This window comes from Gossypium hirsutum, chromosome A12 (assembly GCF_007990345.1).
Source record: "Gossypium hirsutum isolate 1008001.06 chromosome A12, Gossypium_hirsutum_v2.1, whole genome shotgun sequence".
NCBI classification, from domain to species: Eukaryota; Viridiplantae; Streptophyta; class Magnoliopsida; order Malvales; family Malvaceae; genus Gossypium; species Gossypium hirsutum.
Window position 1 is genome coordinate 29,895,051 of NC_053435.1, and position 17,508 is coordinate 29,912,558.

The following is a 17,508-nucleotide window of genomic DNA, read 5'->3' on the forward strand; positions in this document are numbered from 1 at the left end:
TTCCATGTCTAGAACAACAAAGTCTACTGGGTATATAAATTTATCAATCTTAACAAGAACATCTTCAATGATACCCCTAGGAAATCTAATGGTTTTATCAGCCAATTGAATGCTCATCCTAGTTTTTTTGGGTTTCCCAAGACCTAACTGTTTAAACATTTTATAAGGCATAACATTAATGCTTGCCCCTAAGTCAGCCAATGCATTATGAACATCTAACTTAAACAAGGAATCGTAAAAATCTCTGGATCTTTCAATTTGTTGGGTAGCTTATTCTGTAGAATGGTTGAGCAAACTACATTCAACTCCACATGCGACGCCTCATCCAACTTTCGTTTATTTGTTAAAAGCTCCTTTAAGAATTTGACTGCATTTGGCATCTACAAAAGGGCTTCAATAAACGGTAAGTTAATATGTAACTTTTTTAATAATTTAAGGAATTTTCCAAATTGTTCTTCTGTGCGGTCTTTCCTTGTTGTGTTTGGGTATGGCACACGAGGTTTGTATTCTTTACTTACTAATTTCTTGTCATTGTGGTCCACCCCACCCTTACATTTACTTACCACTGTTTCTTGTCTCGGTTCTGGTTCAGGTGCAACTAACCCTTCCTCCTCTTGAATGGTAATTGCATTGATTTGCTCCCTTGGGTTAGCTTCAGTGCTACTCGACAGGCTACCCTATGGTCGTTCAGATATCAATTTAGCGAGCTGACCTATCTGAGTTTTAAGCCCTTAGATCGATGCTTGTTTATTCTTAAGTACTGTCTCGGTATTCTAAAAATGAGTTTCTGACACTAAGATGAATTTTGTTAGCATCTCTTCAAGGTTCAACTTTTTCTCTTGTTGGTAAGGTGGTTGTTGAAAACCCGGAGGATGTTGTGGCCTTTGATTTCCTTGACCGCCCCACGAGAAATTGGGATGGTTCCTCCAACCTGCATTATAAGTGTTACTATACGGGTTATTTTGGGGTCTAGAGTTATTGTTACCCATATATTGGACTTGTTCCTCCTCGATGCTAGGGTTGAAAGGTTGATATTCTGTGCATGCTCCTCCTCCATTCGAATCGCACCTCATCACTGCATGTACCTGAGTAGAACCACACAAACTGTCAATCTTTTTATTTAAGAGTTCTACTTGGTTAGATAGCGTAGTAACCGCATCGAGGTTGAAAACACAGGCTACTTTCATCGGCTTTATCCTCATAACTTGCCACTGATAGTTATTCAGTGACATCTCCTCAATAAATTCGTAAGTTGCCTCAAGTGTTTTGTTATTCAAAGTTCCACTGGTGGCTGCGTCGATGAGTTGCTTCATTGAGGGTTTCACACCATTATAAAATGTCTGAACCTGTAGCCAGAGTGGTAACCCATGGTGAGGGCACCTTCTCAACAGATCCTTGTATCTCTCCCATGCATCGTAGAGTGTTTCTAAATCCATCTGCACAAAACTGGAGATATCATTACGTAATTTGGTTGTTTTAGCCGGTGAAAAATATTTTAATAAAAACTTTTCGGTCATTTGTTCCCAAGTAGTGATTGATCCTCGTGGTAACGAGTTCAACCACTGTTTAGCCTTATTCCTCAACGAAAAGGGAAACAACCGAAGGTGAATCGTGTCATCAGAAACGCCATTAATTTTAAATGTATCGCAAAACTCTAGGAAATTTACCAAGTGAGCATTGGGATTTCGTCCTGCAAACCATCAAACTGAACAAACCGTTGGATCATTTTGAATTGTGTTAGGTTTCAGTTCAAAAGTATTTGCAGCAACAGCAGGCCTAATTATGCTCGATTCAGTTCCTGTTAAAGAAGGTTTAGCATATCATACATAGTACGCGGAGCAGGATTCTGATTTACTGGATCAGCAGCAATCCAGGAGGTAGTGGATTTTATTGGTTTTCAGCCATCTCTTCGGTTGTGGTTGAAGTATCGTCCTCTTGCTCTTCCTCTGTGTATCTTAGGCTTCGCCTTATTTCTCTTCAGTTTTTACGAATTGCGCGACCGATCTCACCGCCAAAAAGTAGTGGTCCTGATAGGTTTCTTCTGGTCATAAACTAGAAAAACCTATCAGAAGAAAACAAATGAAGAATTAGAAAAGAAAATAAAATTTAAATTGCAATAAAAGTAAAATGGCTAAAGCAATAAAAATCAAGTGTTCCTAATATCCTAGTTCCCCGGCAACGGCGCCAAATACTTGATTCATGCTATTCGCGACAGGTTTTAAAGATTTATGAATGAATCGTTCTTGAGACTAACTTATTATCACGATTAAGGAAAGTGTACTTATCGAACAGTAGTATAGTTCAACAAGACCGGATTTTTCAAACCCAAAGGAACTACGAGTACTAGTATTTACTTCCTTTTTATTATCTAGCCTAAAAATTAAGAGGTTTGGTTATCTAAAGAAACAAAATTGGGAAAATTATTTTTGGGAAACTTCGATTGATTAAGACAATACCTAAAAATTAAGATGATTTATTCATTTGACTTGATCCGTAGAAATCCCTAAGTTATATTATTATCTCTCTCGAGACTAATAACGTTTAACTCTAGGTTGAATAATTTAAATCTCTTTCTAATTAACACCCTAGAATTGCATTAACTCGATCTATGAATTCCCTTATTAGGTTTCACCCTAATCCGGCAAAATCTTATCACCTTATCTCTAGGCGCAATCAACTCTGCTTAATTATGACAATTATACTCTTAGACGGGGTCTATTCCTCCTCTGAATAAGAGCATTAACTTGAATCAATATCCTAGAATATTAAAACAAGAATTAAGAACACATAATTAAGAACAAGTCAAATATTTATCATACAATTTAGATAATAACAACAAGATCTGTCTTAGGTTTCATTCCCCTTAGGTATTTAGGGGGTTTAGTTCATGATTATAAAAGAAAACATCTCAGAAGTAGAAAGGTAACAAAACATAAGAAAACCCAAAACGCCTGAAGGAACTTGAAGGGAGATCTTTAGTCTTGATGATGAATCCGGCTTCTAAGATGGATCAATCGGCTTTTCTTGAGTAATTCATTGCTTCCTACTCTGCGTCTCTTCTAAGTGCCTCCTCAGGTGTTTAAATAGGCTTTTGAATACCTAAGAGTCCTAAAAATTGGCCTTCTCCGAATAGGACTATACTTGGGCTCGGTAGGGGCATGCCCATGTGTGATTACTCTAACCCGTGGTCAAGGCTGTTGAAGAGGCACGAGCGTGTAGTCTACCCGTGTAAGTCGTGCTTTGATCCTGCCAAATGAACATGGCCATGTGACACGCCCGTGTGAGGAAGTCCAACCTGTGTTGATTTCCCATGTGGTTCCATTTTCTCCGTTTTCGGCCCGTCTCTCGCTCTTTTTACTCTCCTATGCTCACCTAAGTATAAAAGACGAAATTAAAGGATTAGGAGCATCGAATTCACCAAATCTAAGGAGAAACCATCCATAAATGGGCTAAGCATGTGATAAAAATATGTATAAATTACGGTTTATTAATTACTATAGATTTTGTATCGGGATTACCTTTGTCTCCGAAGAAAAAAGATGTCATTTGGGTAAATCGTCAATCGATTGACAAATTTTGTACACTTTTTTTTGGTACGTATGGATTTTTCCTTGGATAGATTGGTTGAATTATATATTTTTGAGATTGTCAGATTGCATGGAATGCATGTCTCCATTATTTTAGACAGAGATCCTCGATTTGCATCCCAATTCTAGAATAAATTGCAAGAAGCTCTGCGTACACAGTTACATTTCAGTACCACATTCCATCCTTAGACTAATGGACAATCTGAACATGTTATACAAATTTTGGAAGATATGCTTCGATATTGTGTGTTAGAATTTGAAGGTAACTGGGAAAAATATTTACCTTTAGTCGAATTTTCCTATAATAACAATTATCAGTCCAGCATTAAAATGGCACCGTATGAGGCTCTGTCTGGTCGTAAATGTAGAACTCCATTGTATTGTACAAAGCTCAGTGAGAAGAAGATACACGGAATTGACTTAGTCCGTGAAACTGAAGAAAATGTGAAAGTAATTCAAGATAGTTTGAAAACAACCTCCGATCGTCAAAAAGTCTTATTCCGATCTTAAATGAAAAGAGATAGAATTTTAGGTTGGTGATAAGGAATTCTTGAAAGTATCACCTTGGAAGAAAGTTCTCCAGTTTGGTCAAAAAGGAAATTTGAGTCCACGACTCATCGGGCCATATGAGATTATTGAAAGAATCAGACCTGTTGCATATCGTTGGCATTACTAGCAGAACTCGACAAAATTCATAATGTTTTTCGTGTGTCTATGTTACGATGGTATCGGTCGGATCTTTCACATGTTATTTCCCCGACAGAAGTTGAGATTCAGCATAATATGACTTATAGTGAGGAACCGATCAAAATCCTGGCACATGAAGCAAAAGAGCTAAGAAATAAAAATGTAGCATTAGTAAAGGTTCTCTGGCAACGACATGCTATAGAAGAAGCTACCTGGGAACTGGACGATACCATGAGAAAGCAATATCCAAATCTCTTTACTAGTAAAATTTTTTAGGACAAAAAAACTTTTAAGGGAGAGAGTTGTAACAGCTCGTTTTCAGTGAAATCAAAATAGTGGTTTCGGGATCACAGATCCAAGATAGAAAAAAATTTTATTTTAATATTATTTCTTGGTCTACATTATGATAGGAATGTTATATGAAAAATCTAATAAGAAAATTTTACCGATTATGTGTTTAATTATGGAAAGGACCAAATTGCATAAAATGAAAAAGTTGAATTCTAGTAGCTAGAAGGATCAAATAGCTATGGAATTCAAAATAAGAGGTCCTTATATGATAACTAGACCATTAAAGAAAAGTTAGTATATATTTTTGATGAATCATCCATGGAAAAATTAGAAAAGGACAAGGACTAAATTGGAAATTAAAATAAATAAAAGATGATAAATAAATAAATATCAAATAATATCATTTTATATCATCTTCTTCCCCAAAATTTCTATGGAAACCCTAAGAAAGAGAAAACAAGCTTTCTTGGCTTAATTGGGCAAGTATCATTGTCCCGTTTTTAGTAATTTTTATATTTTTGATATTGGAATAGTTTAATCTATCTATTTTGGGGATTAATTTCAAAAGTTATCAAAGTATCAAAGTTTTTCATGGATGAATATGTTGAAATTTTAAAATTTATGGTAGAAAATGAAAAGTTGTTGATAGGTAAACTACTTTTTAAAGTAAATTTTGATGAAATTATGATTTAGGGACTAAATTGTAAAGATGTAAAAGTTATGGAAAAATTCTAAAGTTTTTGAAATATAAGTGTTGTAAATGTTATATGAAAATTTTGGTTAGGCTTGGAATGAGGATTAAATTGCATGAATTTCATTTTCTGAGCCTAGGGACGAAATTATCATTTATGAAAATTATAGGGGCAAATTGGTAATTTTTCCTAGGATGTAAATTGAATCCAATTGAATATGAAATATAATGGATTGATGATTAAATTCATTTATATAGATCCGGAAAGACCAAATACGGAATTGGATCGAGGAAAACAAAAAGTAACAAATTAGTAGACTTTTATACACGAACAAGTGTCGATGTAAGTTCGTGTAGCTCAATTGTGTTTATTTTTATGCTTGATTTGAATGTGGTATTTGATTACATGAAATATATAAATTTTATAAATATATGAAATAATCACATATCCGATTATGTCCGGAAGATGTTAAGTTCCGTTTGAATAATGAAATTTGATGGATACATAATTTTTCATATTGATTATATTCCTGCATATTTTGCGGACATTATAGCTCAGACGAGAATCCTATTAAAAGTCTTATCAAGCATCCTATTATAGTCCTTCATGTGTTGCACACTACCGCAGATCTTTATGAGCGTCTTCTTACATGATTCGATCGGTTGTGATCTTGCATATAATGCGAACACAAACACAGCTCTACGTGAGCGTCCTGATATAGACTCTTATGAGCTTCCAGACATGGCTCGCTTGAACACCCTATTAAATGGCTATCCAGTGCTCCCTGATAATAACTCTTTGGAGTTACCAGTTAAGCTCTATGAGCTCCTGAATTAAAACTCTTATGAGTTTCCTGTATAGCCCAGATAAGCATCATGTTACATGGCTCATTTAAGCATCCTGATATATGTGGCTCGAGAATGTGCTACTTGATTATATGCCCTATCGGGTACCCCTAAACATGAATTGATGAATCACTGATTTGTATACCTTGCCTATACTACTTGAGTATCCATCAAAATTTCAATAATTCAACGGATAAAACTCCTGAAATGAGAAATTAAGAGATTAGAAGTATTATGTCTCGAATGCTTCTGAAATACCTGAAAGTTTGTACCATGATGAGCTCATCCATGTTTGTTTGATTACATGTGAAATATGTGACTAACTTGCTTAATTGAGTATATGTGATTAGGCAAACTTGTCAATTTGTTGGGAAGCACTTATGCTTAGTTAAATGAATATGATTGGTAAGTTTAATTCCTGTTATTCGAACTTACTACGCATTAAATGCTTACTAGGTTTTATTTTCTCTGTTTTATAGTGTTCAGAAGCTCGCAAAGGTTTGAGATTGGTCAGAGCATCATCACACTATCCACCAGCTCATTTTGGTATAAATAGTAAACATATTTTGGTATAATGGCATGTATTGGTTAACATGGCCAATTGTTGGCTTATAAATGGTTGTTTGTAATCTTACCATTGGAATGGCAAGAGATGGTTTGATTTGGTATATTTATAAGGTTACATCATGGTAATTACATACGTGTTTAGTATGGTTTGATTGAGTTTTGTTAAAGAAGTATGTCTATAAAAGGTAAGATTATAAACATGAATGCATGTGAAGATATATCATGTTAGATGTTAGTATTGGCTTGGTTATAATTCTTGAATTGGTTCGTATATATTTTCAAGTATTAGTGTAGGTTGTTGGAAAATTTTAGGTGAGAAATAAAACTAAGAAATGGCTTTATTTTATCCAAACGGGTAGACACACGGGCGTGTGCCTTGACATTGTGTGACACACGGCCTGGCACATGCGCAGTAGGTTTGGCCGTGTGTCCTCTGCATCTTAAAATTTAAAAATAGAATACTCAGAATTAGGCACACAAGCAGAGACAGGGGCGTGTGTCTCAATCATGTGTGAAAAATGGCCTAGAACATGGGCGTGTGTCTTGGCCATGTGAATCCTGCACCTAATTTTCAAAAATTAAATTGACCACATGGCCTAGCACACGTGCGTGTGGCTGGTCGTTTGACTCAAGTCAGAGAGTTACACAGATGAGGAAATGGGGACACAGTCGTGTGCCTCAGATCGAATGCCCACACAGCCTTAGAGATGGGCATATCACTTGGTAGTTTGAGCCACGCGGCCTACTCACACGGGCGTGTGACCCCTGTATATAAGAAAATTTTTGAAACTTCGCAAAAAGTTCTCTAAGATTTTGATTTAGTCCCTACTTGTTTCTAATGCTTAAATTAGGTCTCGAGGGTCCATTCAGGGGATGATATGAGTACTTTCGGATATGAATAGTAAATGATATGAATTATCTGTATTTTTTCTCTAAATGTTTTGGCTACGGTTACAGGTTAGGGGTGTTACACAACCAAATAGTTGTAACCCTGGAAGACCAACACAAAACCACTTTTATTAGCTCGTATGGTACTTTTGGTTTTACGAGAATGCATTTCGATTTATGTAATGCACCTCCCACATTTCAGTGATGCATGATGGCAATATTAATTGATATAGTAGAATATTTTGTTCATGTTTTCAAGGATGATTTTTCTATTTTTGGTAATACTTACAATGTTTGTTTGAGTAATTTGGTTAAGGTACTTGAAAGATGCGAGGAGACAAATATTGTCCTTAACAGGGAGAAATGTCATTTTATGGTTAAGAAGGGAATTGTCTTAAGGCATAAAATTTCCAAAAGAGGAATCGGAGTTGTTAAAGCAAAGGTGGATGTGACTGAGAAATTACCATCACTAGTTAGCATGAAAGGAGTTTGAAGTTTCTTAGGTAATGCCGATTTTTACTAAAGGTTTATAAAAGATTTTTCAAAAAATTCTAAGCCTTCGTGTAAGCTGTTAGAGAAAGATATTATTTTTGAGATTGACAAAGCATGCTTAGAAGCTTTTGAAGAGTTGAAAGTCGGTTAATCTCAGCCCTAATAATAGTTACACCTAATTGGAGCTTACCTTTTGAGTTTATATGTGACGCAAGCAATTTCATTGTTGGAGTTGTGATGGGTCAAAGAAGGAACAAAGTATTTCACCCTATCTACTATGCAAGCAGAACTTTGACAAGAGCCCAGCATAATTACATGGTAACTAAAAAAGAACTCTTTGCTTTTGACAATTTTTGTCCATATCTTATAGGTACCAAAGTTATAGTTTTTACTGATCATACAGCCATTAAATACTTACTCGCAAAGAAAGATGCTAAACCGAGGCTAATTCGGTGGATACTCTTACTCTAAGAATTTGACCTTGAGATCCAAGATAGAAAAGGTGATGAAAATCAAGTAGCCAATCATCTATTGAGGTTGGAGAAAAAAGAGGTAACTCATTCATTTTTTCCTATCAATGAGAATTTTCCAGATAAGCATATCTTTTAGGTAAACCGAATTCATGAAATATCTTAGTTTGCTAATTATGCGAATTATTTAACATGTGGAATAATTCATCAAGAAATGTCATACCAACAAAGGAATAAATTCCTTCATGATAGTCAATATTATTTCTAGGAGGATTTGGATTCATTTTTGTTTAAACAATATAAAGATAACATAACCAGGAAGTGCGTAGCTGGAAGTGAAACTGATAAGATCTTGTACCACTGGCATTCATCTCCAAATCAGGGACACTTTGGTGGTTCCCACACTGTAGCTAAGATTTTACAAAGCAAGATTCTTTTGGCCTACAGTGTTCAAGGATAAGTATGCATATGTGAAAAATTGTGATAGATGCCAGAGGACCTGAAGCATATCAAGTAGGAACAAGATGCCCTTGAGAAGCATTTTGGAGATAGAATTATTTGATGTATGGGGCATCGACTTTCTAGGCCCATTTCCTTCTTCTTATGGTAACATGTATATCTTCATGGACATTGACTACATATCTAAGTGGGTTGAAGTTGAAGCATACCCAATGAATGAAGATAAGGTAGTCATGCGATTCGTACATAAGCATGTGTTTACATGGTTTGGGACTCCTAGAGCTATAATTAGTGATGAAGGATCGCACTTTGTAAACAAATGGCTTAAGTAATTACTTGACAAATATGATGTGAAACACAAAATTGCCACTTCCTATCATCCATAATCAAATGGGAAACTTGAATGGGTAAACCGTGAGATCAGAGGAATCCTTAAGAAGGTGGTGTGACCTAATAGAAAAGATTGGTCTCGAAGGCTTGATGATGCTCTATAGGCCTATCGAATAGCTTTTAAGACACCATTAGGAATGAATCTTTATCAGTTAGTCTTCAGAAAGGCATGTCATTTGCCACTTGAGTTGGAAAATAAAGCTCAATGGGTTTTGAAACAATTAAATTTAGATCTTAAGCAAGCCAATGAGAGAATGATGTTACAACTTGATGAGCTTAAGGAGTTGAGGTTATTTTCATACGAGAATGCCAAAATGTAAAAAGAAAAGTCCAAAAGGTTGCATGAGAATAATATACAACCTCATGAATTCAAAGAAGTTCAGAAAGTGTTGTTGTTTAATTCAAGGCTAAAGTTATTTCTGGGAAAGCTAAAATCCTGATCGAAAGGACCTTATACAATCTACAAAGTTCATCCGTATGGAGTCTCTGAATTGTACGACAACAATGGAGGTACATTTAAGGTTAATGGTCAATATCTCAAACACTATTGGGATGGCAAAGTTGAACGAGTTGAAACCTTGCTCAATCTAATATACCATTAATTTTTATGTTTTTATTTTTAATAAATGTCATACTTAGAAATTATCTTCTTGAATTAATACATTAAATTAAGCCTGTCTAAGGAGACTGGAACTTAAGCGGGACAGTTTGTGGCCCCTCAAACCTTTCTTAGGATATTAATTTGATGTAACTTTTTGAAGAGAAATTTTCTAAGTAATCCGAATTTTTTTTTGCAATTTTAATTGTCTTTATTTTAAATAAAGAGGGTCAATTTGGCCTAAGTACTAATTAGTTTATTTTCCTAGTTCAATGTAATTTTTTAGCATAGCAAATAATTGTAGTTTGGGCTTGAGGCCCAAAACAGAAAAAAAGGAGGAAATTACGAATCATTGCCATCAATAGAGTCTCTAAAACCCCTATTTTTACCGCCACTTTTCCCTTCCCTCCTTACCTTGTCGCCCAAGCATCCTTATGTAGCTAATTTTTTTGCTACAAGTTTATCCTAATCTACTACTATATAAACCCCTCTATACCATCGTATTCCTCACAACATTTAAAGCAATTAGCTTCAAGCCCTAGCCACCTATTTCTTTCTTCTTACTGTTAGCTTCAAATCCAGAAAAATCTTTCTAAAATCTCCCTTCTTGTCGCAAAACCCTCCTATCACCACCGCAATCTTCTTGTTGGAGCAATGCCTTCACCACTACAATCCTAATGCTGTCGTACTCTTGTCGCTGCTGCAATTCTATTGCCACTGCAACCTTCAACCACCACACATTGCCAATCTCTTTTTTCTTTTGCCGAAAGTGTGCCTATCTTTTGAGAAAAATATCATGTCTCGCAAAAGAACTTGATCATCCAAGAATTCTATCGAGAATCCAATTATGATTCAAGATGATGAAGTAAGGGAAAGATTTGATTCTATCTTTAAGAATCAACCCATGATGCCAGAAAGAGTTTTCAATTTGGAGAGCAATGACAAGATGATAATGCCATTGTCACTTTGAAAGATGATTAATGCTTTAAATTGGAAGCAATTTTGTGATGCACGATCAACGCCAGATGAAGATTTAGTGTGAGAGTTCTATGCCAACTTGACCACACCAAACGCTAATGAAGTTCTTGTTCGTAATAAAAAGGTACCCCTTACTGCTAAATCCATTAATGATTTGTTTAACTTACTTGATGTTGAAGAAGATTAGTAATCTACCATGATGACAAATACCAACTGGGATTTTCTTCAACAAGTGCTTAATGTGGTTACAAGTTCGAGATCCCAATGGATTATAAGAAAGTAAGGTAGTCATTCTTTTCGAAAGGAATATTTAAATCCAATGGCTAGGGTATGGTTCTAATTTATTCGATATTGTTTCATGCCTATCTCACATAGTTCCACCATCTCGATAGACTGAATGTTTTTGTTGTATGTAACTATGAAAGAAAGATCTATCAATGTTGTGAGAATTTTTCTCAAGGAGATTCAAGACTGTGCAAGAAAAGAAGTATTGTAACACCCCAAACCCGGCCTAGACGTTATGGCCGCATCTGTGGTGTTACATTGGAGTGTGTTTTGAAAAACATAGTTCTATTGGAAAAGTCCGCTTGTGCTAAAACCTTGTTTGTGATCTTTGTGAAAAGCTATCTTATTAAATTTATTTGTTAAGTTACAGGTTCGTTAAGCAAAACATGTCTCGTACAAAAATCGTTATTATGCTTAAAAACGTTGTCCATTGCGTAAGCTTTTGAAACCAGTTACGTGGCATAGCAGTTGAAAACCATTTACCGTTTTGAAAACCCAAGTCCTACTGCTAACAGATATAAGTTAATTTAAACAAATCCCCAAATAAAATGAAACTTTTAAACGGCCTTATTACATAAAATTTACCCATATAAACCTACTTATACTAAATTCAAAACGAAGTCATAATTAGTGGTGTGGCCATCTCTGAGTTAATGCGATAACTAATTAGTTACTTATGTCTCGATTGGAAACTAACAGAGTTCCAAAGAAATCGTAATCACTTACCCAAAAGCCAACAATAATCGCATCCTTGATCCTCAATCAGGTCTGTCAATCAACTTCGATCACTACCTACACCAAAATACCACCTTCTATATCAGACTCACATTTGAAACATAAAAACATCATCACAACCGTACCATACTTACCACAACAACTGAGTAGAGTATAGACTCTTGAAGTAACGCACACAGAAGCTCGTATAAAAATTGATCTATACGGTAAAGGAGATAATCGACAAGAAGAGATAAAGTTAGAAGATGGGTCACAAGGTGAAACATCCCGAAAGGGAAGAAATGGAACCGTGGCTTACCTAACAAAGTTCAGCTAACACAACAACAACCGAGTAGGAGACAAAAGTTGTACGCCTAACCCAATCAGTCACACCACAGTTGCCAATCGAAAGTAGAAAAAGAAGTAAGATGAGTATTCAGTCAACCAAAACCAATGAGGGAGGGAAAAGGAACAAAGCAGAGATTGTTGAGAGGAAACAACAATCGGCCAAGAAGGAGGGAAAAGAAAATAAAACCAAATGAGAAAGGGGAAAAGGAAGCTATTAACTAAAGAGATAAAACCGTGAAACACAAAAGGAATAAGACCTGAATGAACAAGCACAATTCGGTCACAACAAGCAAGGAAGCCAAACCCCAAAAAAATTAGCCAAATTCAGCACCAAAGGCAAAGAAAGAAACCAAAGCCGATTTTCCCAAAAAGAATCCCCTAATTTGGCAAAACCTCAAACAACCTCACACTAACTCAAACAACCCTTTACTACCTTATCCGAAACTCTCATGAACAAGAATCCACTTTCAGTACAACTTTCCCCACTTTCGAAGTTCCACAAAATCCTCCTAAAATCCCTCCTCCAATATCTCCTCAACCGTTAATTCAAACACTCCTCAACCAGCAGAGTTTCGGTCAACTACAACAACCCACACGGTAGAGCTACAAAAATAAACACCCTTTACATGCAATAAGGCTCGAACTCAAGCCCCTTAGTATAGCAACACGCCATTTGCCAGTAGACTAGCAGTCATTTTATGACACATCTTTGCCATATTTATTTAAGAAGCTCAACAAAAGGCAACAGGGTTTATTCAGGGCAAAAATGAAAATTTTGTACAAGCCAGGGCTTGAAATCAGGACCTCTCCCACACTCCTCAGGACACCCAACCACTGAAACAAGCATGTATTATGCAACATGATATACAAAGATAAAGACCTAAATTTTTGGGGCGTTACAACTCAACCTCCTAAAAGAAATTTCGGCCTCAAAATTTACCTGCTCAAAATAGGTGAGGGTACTGCTGTCGCATCACCTCCTCGGGCTCCCACGTGGCTTCCTCAAAACTGTGATTACACCATAGCACTTTACCGAGTGGAACTAACTTCCTCCTCAGAACTTTCACATCACAGTCTAAGATCTGAACTGGCTCTTCCTCAAAGGTCATATCTAGCCTAACCTCAATCTCCTTAGTCGAAACGATGTGGATAGGATCAGAACGATAACGCCTCAACATAGAGACGTGAAACATATTATGAATCTAGTCCAACTTTGGAGGTAACTCTAGCTGATAGGAAACTAGTACCACACGCTTCATTATACGATAAGGCCCAATGAACCTAGGGCTTAACTTGCCCTTGTGTCCAAACCTCAAAACCTTCTTCCACAGTGACACCTTGAGAAAAACTATGTCCTCCATAGAGTACTCAATCACTTTACGCTTCAGCTCCGCATATGACTTTTTTCTGTCTGATGCTGCCTTCAGTCGATCCCAAATCAATCTAACTTTATCTTTAGTATCTAAAATCAATTCAGGACCCAGCATACGCCGCCTACCCAACTCAGTCCAACACGATGGAGTACGACACCTACGACCATACAATGCCTCGTAAGGTGCCATTTGTATGCTAGACCGGTAGCTATTGTTATTCACAAACTCTACTAACGATAAGTAGTCCTCCCAACTACCTCAGAAATCAATTACACAACTCCTTAACATGTCCTCTAGTATCTAAATCACCCTCTCCGACTGACCGACCGTCTGAGCATAGAACGCAGTACTGAAGTCCAACCTTGTGCCGAATGCCTCGTGTAACTTTTCCAGAACCAAGACATGAAATGAGGATCTCTATCAGATACTATAGAAACCGGTAGCCCATGCAGTCGCACTATCTCAGGCACATATAGCTTAGTCAGTTTCTATAGCGAGTAATCAGTATGGACAGGTATGAAGTGAGCAGACTTGGTCAACCGGTCCACAATGACCTATACCGAATCTTTCTTATAAGGTGTTAGGGGCAGTCCACCAACAAAGTCTATAATTACTCTTTCCCACTTCCATAGTGGAATCTTAACTGCTGAAGCAACCCCGAAGGCAGTTGATGCTCTATTTCAACCTGTTTGCAAGTCAGACACTTACTCACAAAATCAATAACTTCACGCTTAAGTTCTGGCCACCAATATAACTCCCGAAGGTCTCGGTACATCCTATTCCCACCAGGATGCATGGCGTAAGGACTACTATGCGCCTCTTGCAGTATAGATTACCTCAAATCAGTATCCTTCGGTACACAAACTCTCCTACGAAAACAAAGTACCCATTTGCTATTCAGCCCAAAATCTGAAGTTTCCACATTTCAATCTATCGGAAACGAGAACCCAGTAACTCATCCTTCAACTGGTTACCTTTAATCTGCTCAAGCCACCTTGGTTTAACTTGAAGTTCAGCTAGTAAACTACCATCATCAAATAGGCTAAGACGAGCAAACATCGCCCATAAATCAGTAACTTCCCTATGGCTCAGTGCATCAACTACCACATTAGACTTACCAGGATGGTATTCAATCGAACAGTCATAATCCTTCAACAACTCAATCCATCTACGCTGCCTAAGGTTCAACTCCTTCTGAGTGAGGAGATACTTGAGGCTCTTATGATCCGTGTAAATGATACACTTCTCACCATATAGGTAATGCCTCAAAATTTTCAGTGCGAATACTATCGATGCCAACTCCAAGTCCTGCATCGAGTAATTTGATTCATGCATCTAAAGCTGATGAGACGCATATGCCACTACCTTACCCTCTTGCATCAACACACATCCCAAGCCAACATGTGATGCATCACTGTAGACAGTGAACTCCTTCCTAGATTCTGGCTGTATTAAGACAGGGGCCTGAATCAAAACCTTCTTAAGTTTCTCAAAACTATCCTACTGCTTATCAGTCCAGTTCAGCGATACTCCTTTACGCAACAACTTAGTCAGGGGTGCAGCAATCAACGAAAACCCCTCAACAAACTGTCTATAATACCCTGCCAATCCCATAAAACTCCGAATCTCAGATACCAACTTTGGTTACTTCCAATCCAAAACCACTTCAATTTTTTGAGGATCAACCCTAATCCCCTCAGCAGATACTACATGGCCCAGAAAAGTTACCTCACATAACCAGAATTCACACTTACTGAATTTAGCATACAGTTGCTTCTCCCTCAAAATCTGTAAAACAACCCGGATATGTGCATCATGGTCCTCCTCAGTCCTTGAATACACCAGAATGTCATCTATAAACGCCACTACGAACTGATCCAGATAGGGCAGGAACACTCAGTTCATCAGATCAATAAAAGCTGCTGGTACATTCGTCAGTCCGAACGGCATCACAGGAACTCGTAATGACCGTATCGAGTCCTAAAGGCTATCTTATAAACATCTGTTTCTTTGACCCTCAGTTGATGATATCCCGATCGGAGATCAATCTTAGAGAAAATCAAAACTCTTCAAAACTGATCAAATAGATCATCTATCCTCGGTAAGGGATACTTATTCTTGATAGTCAGTTTGTTCAGTTGTCGATAGTCGATGTACATATGCATAGTTCCATCCTTCTTCTTCACAAATAAAATCGATGCTCCCCACGGAGACGCACTAAGACGGATGAATCCTCGATCCAGTAACTCTTGAATTTGAGCCTTAAGCTCTATGAGCTCCTTCGGTGCCATTCTCTAAGGGGTGATAGAAACTAGAGCTGTACCAGGCAAAAGCTCTATCCCAAACTCACTTCACGGTTAGGAGGTAACCCCGGTAGCTCATCGAGAAAAACATCCAAAAAATCCCTAACTGTTCTATATCTTTAATAGACCAAGCCTCAGAACCAGAAGCACTGACGTAGGCTAAATACGCCTCGCAACCCTTACGAACCAACTTCTCAGCTCTAAGTGTAGAAATCACATTTGAATGATAGTTCCGACGCTCCCCAACCACAACCACCTCGTCACCCTCCGCAGTTTTCAGTACCACCCGCTTAGCAGCACAATCCAAATTTGCCTAATGCTTAACTAGCCAATCCATACACAGTATCAAGTCAAATTCCCTAAAAGGGAGTTCCATTAAGTCTGCCAAAAAGATCCTACATTGAACCTCCAAAGGTACCCCCTTAAACAGTTTATTTACTCTCACTGACTGCCCTAATGGACTTAACATAGTAACTTCGCTCGTAGTGTTCTCACACGTCACACCCAAAGTCTCAGACACAGTGCATGCTATATAAGAGTGAGTAGACCCAACATCAATCAATGCAGTGTAATGTACATGATGAACAAAGAACGTACCTGAAATAACATTTGGGGCATCTTCGTCCTCTCGACGACGTGCAGCATAAACTAGAACTGACTGGCTCACCTCAGTATGACCAGCACCTCTGCCCGGTGCTCCACGACCACGGCTCATACCATTCCCAACACTGGCCTGACCACAGCCTCTCGGTGGCTACTGAAAACCTCTCTGCGGCTGAACAACACCTGTACTAGTAGCTTGCATCTGATCGGGCCTCCGTGAACAATCCCTAATTCGGTGCTCTATAGACCTGCACCTCAAACATGCCCCCATCTAAACCCAGCACTTGCCCTGATGGCATTTCCTACAAATAGTAAAAGGCTGCAATCCAGTAGCAACAACAGGAGCTCCAACTCTGACATGCCCATTAAATCTGGCCTTTTTCTTAGGCCCCATAGTTGAACCTGAGGGCTCCCAAACCCTTTCTTTCTTCCCCTATCCTTCTCATGATTCTGACACTCAGCACGCTTCACATCCTCAGCGATCTTCGCCTTTTCTACCAACACTGCAAAATCCCACTCCCTTTGTGGAGCTACCAAAACTCGCAGATCATCTCTGAGGCCGTCCTCAAAATGAACACGGCGCTCATACTCATTGCCACTATGCCTCGCGCATAGCGACTCAATCGCAAGAATTTTGCCTCATATTCAACCACAGACTTATCCCCCTAAGTCAGACTCAGAAACTCCCTCCTGTGGGGATCCACATAACTAGCGCCCACATATTTCCCTTAGAAAGCATTCTTGAAAAACTCCCAAGTCAAACGATCAGGCTAAGTACCATCTTTCACTGTAAGCCACCACTGATAGGCTTCATCTCACAATAACGACACTGCACCTTTCAGTTTCTACTCTGGGTGCAGTCGAGGTCATCCATGATCCTCTCCGTGGCCTCAATCCAATATTCAACCACATTAGGGGCAACTCCAGTGATACCCCTA

General features: G+C 37.9%; 1 non-coding gene across 1 annotated transcript; it reads left to right on the forward strand.

The window, feature by feature from the left end:
- Positions 1 to 1,362: 1,362 nt before the first annotated feature.
- LOC121211766 (small nucleolar RNA R71) lies at positions 1,363 to 1,469 on the forward strand. Its single transcript, XR_005906984.1, has one exon. It is a non-coding gene; the product is annotated as a small nucleolar RNA R71 (small nucleolar RNA).
- Positions 1,470 to 17,508: the final 16,039 nt, after the last annotated feature.